Source organism: Armigeres subalbatus, chromosome 3, assembly GCF_024139115.2.
Source record: "Armigeres subalbatus isolate Guangzhou_Male chromosome 3, GZ_Asu_2, whole genome shotgun sequence".
NCBI classification, from domain to species: domain Eukaryota; kingdom Metazoa; phylum Arthropoda; class Insecta; order Diptera; family Culicidae; genus Armigeres; species Armigeres subalbatus.
In genome coordinates this window covers 198,194,157-198,204,185 of record NC_085141.1, presented here as the reverse complement: position 1 = coordinate 198,204,185, position 10,029 = coordinate 198,194,157, and positions in this window count along the sequence as shown.

Here is a 10,029-nt window from a genome sequence, read left to right as displayed (position 1 = left end):
ACCCTATTAAATAAATATGAAGGAAATCATTCGCGCAACAACTTCTTCGAAATGAATTGGAATGCACATCTCAAGTATGGCGTCGCCGAGCCAACACTGTTGATGATGGCGTAACTTCGAGCTACACTGAGAGCTCGGTATTTATTTTACAGGAATCTCGGTAAAGCTTATTCATTTATACTGAACGATCGGTATGTTTTTGACAAGTACAAGGCAGTTTTCTTATAACAGATTTGTTCGGTAAATTACATTACCGAACATCAGTATATTATTTTGAGCAACTGAGACATTGGTAAAATCATTACAGAAATCAGTAAACTGATCTCAAACAACTGAGCTCTCGGTTCAAATTTACATTTACCGATTTAAATCAGTAAAAAATATTACCGAGCTGGAATTCTGAATTTAAGTGTGTACTGTACCTTACCATACTGTTTGTATACAATTAATATTTGTCCACTGTCGATGTTTTTTATTAAGCGTAACACATAACACGTTATATATTTGTATTTATCGCCTGCTATCTTCTTGCATGCAACATTTTCTTCTTCATTTTTAGTACAACATGTGTACAGCAGTAATTCAAAACTTTGTAGAATTGTGGAACTACACAAGAAAATGATACAGTTTGCATCCTTACTAGAAGCCTTAAAAAACATTGATTCCATCCTTGGTATGTTTTGCTGCATTGCTGCATCGATATCTACTTGAATGAAATTTATGTCTATCTAATTAAACTGCTTCGAAACGTTGTACTACATATACAAGGCTACATAGCATGTTGCACTCTGATTCACAATTTCTTTCAAACAACTGTGTATGTATCATGATTATAATAATGTGCTCTTGCTAGATTTTGGGTCACACTTTTGTAACATATGTATAATTATACTTGTGACAGATATATGATGCAAAAATCACTGTACAGCATAAAATCATATATCTGTCACCCAGAATCACGTTGGTATTACTCAAGCAATGATGATTCTACGCTGATACGTACCCTGCTCTGCGCCCGTTGTATACAACGTTACAGGTACAGCGCAAAGCAAATTTGAATGCAAGCAATGCTAGTAACTTATACAATGGCGCCATCTGGTTGCGGTCACTACCCATCACTGACGTTAAAACATAATAAGAAAAACGAGTTTTTTCTAGTTGGAATATGAAAACGACCAATGAACGTGTTCGTCGGCGATATATTTGTATATTCCATTTTAGATCAAACTACTTATTTTACAAATTTATATGCCACATCATATCACTGAATTTACTAAATGATTTGTTCAGTAAGCATATATTTATAAAAATATTGTAAATGTTTGTCCTGGTTATACTTGATGACCTTAAATAATTTTCTTTTGCCATTATCAGCTTTTTTGAATTCTGAGTTTCAGACAAGTCTGGAACGCTGATCTTTTTTCTTAGTTACTTGTAAATATTTCTTATAAAAAGGAAACGTCAACATATTTTCTATTTATATTTGAACTAATTATTTCCCAACAATTAAATGAATATTTCATCGCCTACAATAAGTAATACTTAACAGCACGGATATCTCCATCAATCCTTTTACTAATTTTAATATTACAGTCCTGGATTCACTGATTCTACCTGCTTGATCCGAATTGCCCGGAGAATGTCCCGCATTACCACATGATAAATCTGTAAATTCTGGATGAGCTATGGAATTCGTAAGAAATTGGATTAAAAAAAGGTCAACATCCGAAAAACCAGGAGAAAAAAGAAATCGTGGACACTCTAGAGGGTCTACTGAACTTAATGGAGAATGAAGGTTTAAATAATTTTGAGAATCTAGGCCATTTCCGATATGTACTGAAAAATCAACAAAAATTGAAATAATTTGTCAAACTCTGAATAACGCAGGAATCTAAGGAATCTTAAGTATTTGATGCCCAGGAGGGTTTAAATAATGTGGGAATATTAAGAATTTGTATGATTCACAGAGTTAAACGTGTCTGAAGATATTTTGTAAAGTTAAGATCATGACAATGATCCAATCGAAGCTCTAGAATCTAAGAAAATGGGATATCAGAAAATGTGAGGAATTCTTTTGGAGTATCCTTAAATTAGCAAAGATCTACAAAGTTAGGAAAACGCCTTCAAAATCCGAAGAATGAAAAAAATCACAATGATTGTTCAGACTGAACACTTACATTTTTTAAATCACGATAATAAAGAATATAATAATAAATACTTACATATTTTGTAAGACAACGGACAATGCCAGAAAATTTTGCATATCGAAGAGTTTCCACGATTGGAGGGGGAACAGTTTTAATAGGGATTTTGTTTGGGCGTAAATAGGGATCCCAATAATCAAAAAAGCTGTACATATTGTAACATAATAATTTTGATAACGACAAATTTACTTTTTAGCAATTTTACAGATAGTAGTGTTTCTTTACATCAATCGAAAATTCACCAAGTGTGTTTTGAACAACAATAAAAATGTTTAAAATAATCAGCAAAAGGCCGGATTTTAATAAAGTATGTAAAGGGAAAGACGGCTTTGGCAGATTTTGTTCTATTATTGTCAGGGTGGTTTTTGTCGACCAAATTTTATGAAATTTGGCCACAATATTCTTTGATATGCAAAGAATGTTTAGGCCAAATTTGAGCATTGTCAGTCATAAAAAAACCCTGCCAATAATAGAACAAAACCTGTCAAAGCCGTCATTCCCCCTATTTACATTTTAATAATATATTTACAGGTCATGTAAAAATGGAAAATAAATTTTTATTATTTTGTAAGAAAAATCTATATGTAACGCAAATAATACTATAGTAACGCAGCGAATGGTAAAAAAATATGTGTGTCATCCTGCTGCTGTACGCGTACAACATGGTACGTGTATCACTGTACAGAAATCATATGTCTGTCGATAGTATTATAGATAGTAGAATCTATAGATGAGCGAAAACATGGCTGTGTTTTTTTTGACCGTGCACACGCTCGCTTGGAGACACGTTTGACAGTTCGTTTGGAGACAGATGTATTTATTTATTTATTTATTTAATGTGTCTATCAACAGGCAACTTACAGCCAAAATGATTTTATATAATGCTATTCAAACTAATACTAAAGCGTACAGACTCTTAATGGTTCAACAAGTTACAAAATAAACGAAAAGTAGAACTATGTACGAAGAGCAAACAAATTGGAAAACCTTCGTCTAAGATTAGGACGACTTACACTAAAGTCGAACACTGAAGCCACTCTGTTGAAGATCCTTGCAATCCAGTAATCGCACCGTGCATGCTGTAGTTGGTGCGTTGGAAAGGTAAACGGAGCATGAGGTTATTTCTCAAAGACCGAGGGGCAACGTTAATGTTCACATGCCCAAGAATTGTTGGACAGTCTAAGCGACCTTGAAGAGCGTCGGCGATGAACAAAGCCCTCGCCGTATTCCTACGCACATACAGGGGCTCCAGATGTATTAGTTGGCAACGATCGTGGTAACTCGGCAGATGAACAGGGTTTCTCCATGGTAATTTGCGTAGTGCGTAGCGCAAAAACCTGCGTTGTACCGACTCGATTCTCTCAACGCCATTGTTGTAGTTTGGACTCCAGACTTCAGAACAGTACTCTAAGATGGAGCGCGATAAAGAGCAGTATAACGCTTTCAGGCAGTAGATGTCGCTGAAGTTTTGGCGATTCTGAAGATGCATCCGAGAGATCGAGAAGCTTTAGCTACAACATACGATACATGCTGTTTAAATGTGAGTTGGGAATCCAAGATAACTCCCAGATCCTTAATATTGTCCACGCGTACGATATCTGCGTTCAACAAACGGTAGCTGAAGTGAATCGGATTTTTTTCCGCGAAAAGGAAATTACTGAACATTTCTTCGGGTGTACCATCATACGGTTGAGTCTGCACCAATCAGCGAACAATTCAAGCTGCTGTTGGAGAAAGCAACAATCTTCTGTTGAGCGAATTAGACAAAACATCTTGAGGTCGTCAGCGTATTACAATCGTGGTCCCTTCAAAGCTAGATGCACGTCATTGAAGTACAATAGAAAAGGAATGGACCCAAGTGGCTACCTTGAGGTATCCCTGATGTTGAAATAAAGCTGGGAGCCTGGTGAGCGCCAAGGATAACGGCGGTCTTGCGGTCTGTGAGGTATGAACGGAACCAATGTAGGAAGCTACCGTTAATGCCGAACTTGTTCATTTTTGCAATCGCAATGTCGTGATTCACTTTATCGAAAGCAGCGGCCAGGTATGTGTAAATCACATCGGTTTGCGCACGTTGTACCATACTATTTGTTATAAAGGAAGTCAGACAGAGCAAATTAGTAGCTGTCGATCGCCCAGACGTGGAAGCCATGTTGGTCGTTACTGAGAAACGGTTTGCAATGGGCCTCAAGTGGCTCCAAAATAACCAGCTCGAATAATTTGGAAACAGCGTTTAACGAAATGATCCCGCGGTAGTTATTGATATCGCGTTTGTTGCCCTTCTTGTGAACCGGAAACATGTTTGCAGTTTGATTGATGCTTGGAAGAGAAGAAGTATCGGGGTCACCAGAACGTCCAAATGTCTTTTCAGTAGAACCGAGGGAAAACCGTCGGGTCCCGGAGAGAAGCTACATTTAAGCCGAGAAGAAGCACTGATAACCATCGTTGCGTCAATGTCGAAGGCGCCAAGAGTTTGGTTGACGGTCGGAGCAGTAATCGCAGCGTTCTCAATTTCCACGGCTGTTAGTACCTCGTTTGAGAACACGCTCGAAAACTTCTCGGAAAAGAGCGAACAAATGTCCTGGGTCGTAGATGCCGTGTTGTCATTGAGCGTCATGGAGGAAGGTAATCCAGATTCCTTGCGTTGCTCGTTGACGTATTGCCAGAAGCGTTTAGGATGCGATTTGAGGTTGCGTTGAATATTAAGCTGATATCGAGAGTAACACTCCTTACTGGCTCGCTTGTACTCATAATTGAGCCTAACATAATGGTTGCGCAGTGAGACTGAACGATGCTTGGAAAACTGCCGTAAAGCAGCTTTTTTAGTAGTTTTCAACCGTCGCAGGGAGCTGGAGTACCATGGAGGACTAACTATCTTACGACAAACTTTCTTTGGAACGTGTTGATCAATGACGTACGCCAAGACATTGCAAAAAGTTTGCGCTCCGATATTCACATCTTCTAGGTCCAGAATGTTTCGCCAATCGATGGAAGACAGTAGCTCAGTGATGTTATGATGGTCGGCTTTGCGGAAATCGAAAGATACGTATTGTTATCGCCTGATGATTATTATGGCGAATTAAAACTCATGAATTGAAATGTATTAGATTTGTTCTAGAAACAGCATCAAAAAACTTCAATACACCCCCCAATAAAGTTGCAACAAGAAACTCACTTGTTTGCACTCTGTAGGTGACTTTGGTTATCGAATTAAAAAGCTTTAGAAGTGATCACTCCCGTGAAGTCACTTGAAGGGTTGAACAAAAATGAAAGTTTTCAACATAATAACAAGAGCATCAATCAAAATAAGAGTAAGAAGATCCTCTTTGCGCAACTCTATATAATAGACTCTGTGTTGTATAACATAGCATCAATACACTATCCAACAAAATTGAACTTTTTTTTTGCTCCCTTTAACCATTTTCAATGTACTCAAAGAATTTTTTTTCCGCTGAATTCAGATACATATTCAGATTGTCTGTAACACCTCCGGTTTTTGAGTTGAAGGGATTTTAATTCACAAAAGTACGTTTTTCATAGAAATTTAGTTTTTCTTCTCTGCAAAGATGAATTTCGGCTCCTCACTTTGAGAATAGTTTTAATCCTGTATAATAGGACTTGTAGGATGCATGTGGGTTGTTAGATTTTATTTGGCACGTTCATTTGTCGTGGAAAATGAAATTTAATTCACAAAAGAACGTATTTTCATATAAATTGGGTTTCTCTCCTCTGCAAAGCTGAATTGCGTAGGTTTCGAATTGTGACAAAATATTTTTTAGGTTCTGCCGAGACATTGTAAAGTCAATAGTTTCGCAGTATTGATTATAGATGGCCATCATCTGATTGAGAGGTCCGAATTTTGCATTATTTGAGTGGCAGTGATTAATTAAAAATGTATGTCGTGGTATGTAGAAAGTTAATTTCGATAAAATGTTTGTTGAATCAATACGCTGCGAAACTATATCGTTAATAAATGAAACCATTGCTGTTTTACGACGCTCTTTCAAAGATTGAATGTTTATAAGCTTGCAGCGTGCCTCATATGATGGAAGTGGGAATGTTGTCCAACCCAATTTTCGAAGAGCAAATAATAAGAATTGGTTTTGTACTGATTCTAATCTTTCTTCATGTGTTATTGAAAATGGAGACCATACAACCCAAGAAACAATTCAGAGCCATAAATCAACAAGCTTGTTGAACAATTGTTGTATAGAAGCGATGGTAGTTGAAGAATAAAGCATGTTTAAGAAGTTGTTTAATAAATGTTATACTGATTGAAATCACCGCATTAGTTCCCTGTTTTGTTGTTATTTGAATAAAGCATCGAATAAAAGTTCAACAAATGTTGCCCTAAAATATCCCTGGCAGGGTGAAGTACAGTTGTCTTATTTACTGTAAATATACTGTATTTCACCAAAATAAATCCTATTTATTGTAATCAAGTTGATATTGAATAACATGTTTAACATAACATTTGTTAGAATTTGTTATTCAACAGCGCTGCCGAAGTTGTACAACCGCACTGTTTATTGTTGCCGTTTTGACAGTGATGGGCAACGGATGCGCGCACGGATTAACTACATATTAGAAGCAGATTGTTTCAGAATTCATTATTCAACTATTCTTAAACTGCAATCGGGGCAACTACATTCGATGCTCATCTGAATTTGTATAAACGTTGCTGTGCAAACGTTTTCAACAATATTGTCATATACATTCTATTTAATGTTTATTAAATGTTGTTCAAATGTTGTTTATTCAATGTGTGTGCAATAAATTGTTCAATAATTTATAACTACATTTAACATGGTCGATTTATATGACCTTGCATGGAGCAGCGGAAGAGCAGGCGGATGTCAATCGAAGGGTCCTGGGTTCGAGCCTCACATCGTTCGAGATTGTGATAACTGTAGTAATGACTAGTTGAAGTAAAAAAACAAGTCACAGTTCTATAAATTAATTAGTTGAAAAATCGATAGTTCATGAAAGCCATAAAATAATATCAAGATAAAAATTATTCGTAAGAATTAGTCCTCTTTTAACATTTTTATAAAAAATGCTTGTTGTGGAAACTTGTAATAAGCTTTATTCGAATTATTTTTTACAACAATTGAGATGCCACCAAAACCAACGTTGTTCAACTTGTATTCGGGACTTTTTCTCAAACTAATGTTAAATAATAGTTTCCTCCAATCTTCTATGATACATAAACAACAGTATATCAAACAGCCTTATTTGTAGAACATTGAACAAAAGCTTTATTAGTTCGGGTAATAAGCTTTGTATTAACAAACGTTGAATTAATGTTGCTGTAGTTCTTCTATTGTTTTTGTAGTTGAACAATTGTTGCAAGGTGATAGCTTAAACATTTATTTCAACATGCTTATAGAACTACTGTTGTTGAATAGATTCTCCATTTTTGGGCGAACAAGGTTGGTATAGTAGTATCAAATGCAATAAATCAATCATAATTAAACATACAGCTGAATAGCGTAGCTGTAAGAGACATTTCTTCAAACAACAATTGTTTCTTGGGTAGCGTCACTGTATAATATATATAAAATAAAAGTGGGTGGTAATCTCGTTGCGGCAAAAATATAACGAATACTTTTGGAGGAAGACAGCATACATTGACAGGAATACAGCGAAGTCACGCACACTTTTATTTATTTGGAGAAGTCAATTATATGTTATTGTTAATAAATACTTAAAACACATTATTGTAAAAGTGCGTACTCTTACCCCACCCAATGCGCACTTTTAAGAGTGGGGTAAGAGTGCGTTTTTTAGGTGTCTTGCAATAAGGGTTCTACTAAAACGAATTTAATTATATCGATTATTTTTTCTACTGGGTAACATAAAGGAAGAGTATACGAATCGTCGATATTTATTTGATAAGCAGAAGCTTGTTTCATAAGATCCCCATGTTAGATTGAAAACTAAGTGCGTACTCTTGCCCAACTTTACTCTATGGATTGTTGGATTTTATTTGGAACGTAAATTTGTTGTGAAAAGCCGAAATTCAGCTTTGATGAATAGAGAAACCAAGTTTCTATGAAAATACGTGCTTTTGTGAAATTAATTAAGTTTTTCACAATCAATGAACGTGCCAAATAAAATCCAAAAATCCACACGCATTCTGGAAGGTCTACTCTATGAAATTCAAATGTTATTCTCGAATTGAAGAGTAAATAAACCAAATTTCTATAAAAATACGTACTTTGATTAATTGAATCCGGGTTTTCACAACAAATGTACGGGCTAAGGAAAATCCAACAAACCATACACGAATAAAAATCCACACATTTTTATTGGCAAAAATCTAAAGAAATTTCCAAATAAATTTTATGTGTGCGTTAATAACCACCCGCTATAGGAGAATCCACATAAAGGTTATTAGTTAATAACGGTTATGTGTGTTTCCACATATACGCTATGCGAATTCACATAGACGTTATGTGGGAAATGCTATAGTCAAAATTTATGTGTGCCACACATAATGGATATGATTGAATTTTTGTCAGTGTACGCATTCTGCAAGGCCTATTCTACGATATTCAAAATTTATTCTCAAATTGTGAAGCAGAAATACTACTTTGCAGAGCATAGAAACCAAATTTCTATGAAAATATATATAAATTCCGTTCCAACAACCCATGTGCCTTTTACAAGGCCCATTCTATGAAATGCAAACTTTATTTTCAAAGTGAGAAAACGAAATTCAGCTTTGCAAAGGAGAGAAGCAAAGAACAAATTTCTATGAAAACATGTACTTTTGTGAATGAAATTCCTTTTTTCATAACAAATGAAGGTGTCAAAAAAAATCCAATAATCCACATGTATTATACAAGGCCTATTCTACAAAATTCAAAATTTATTCTCAAAGTGAGGAGCCAAAATTCAACTTTGCAGAGGTGAGAAACCAAATTTTTATGAAAATACTTACTTTTGGGAATTGAATTCCGTTTTTTACAAATAAATGTACGTGACAAATAAAATCCAACAACCCACATGCATTCTACAAGGCCTTTTTCACAGAATTCAAACTTTATTCTACATTTTTTTTTAGTTTTTATTAAAGTGTTTTTTTAATATACAGATTAAGTTCAACACCGTTTATTCTATAAGCGAGAAGCCAAAATTCTGCATTGCAGAGCATAGAAACCAAATTTCTATGAAAATACGTACTTTTGTGAATTAAAACCCGGTTTTCTTAAAAACTGGGGGTGTTACAAAAAATCTGAATACATGACTGAATTCAGCGAAGATTTTTTTTAAGTACACTGAAAATGGTGGAAGGGAGTGAAACACTGTTTATCACCAGTACGTATAATTAGCAACCTTTCATGTGCTGGAATACAAATGTTAAGTTTGTGCATGGTTGCAGGGGGATTATTTTTTATTTTCCGTGAATAACTGTCATTTTTCATGAAAAAAAATATTAAATTCATTAAATTCAGCAATATTAGTAGGTAAATTGTATTTTTTTCGTCTGCTTTTCTGAAACTTAAATTCTCGTAGTAAATTAGCTTTCCTGGAAATTATAACGCCTTCCTGGAAATTCGAACACCCCTGCCTGCAGTATTTTATTTTATTTTATTGATTCAACTTCATCTGCTTGATGCTTAATGAAGTGGGACGAGGAAAAGCCAGTTTGAGTAGACTAACATCTTACTCAAATTGGCATAAAAACCTCATATCTTTTCAAAACAGCACAGTACATAAATAAGATTTCACAAACAAACAAATAAACAAACAGAGTGAGTCAAAGTTATACTAAAATTAACTTATAAATATTTGAGGTCATCCTGCCTTTATCAAACGT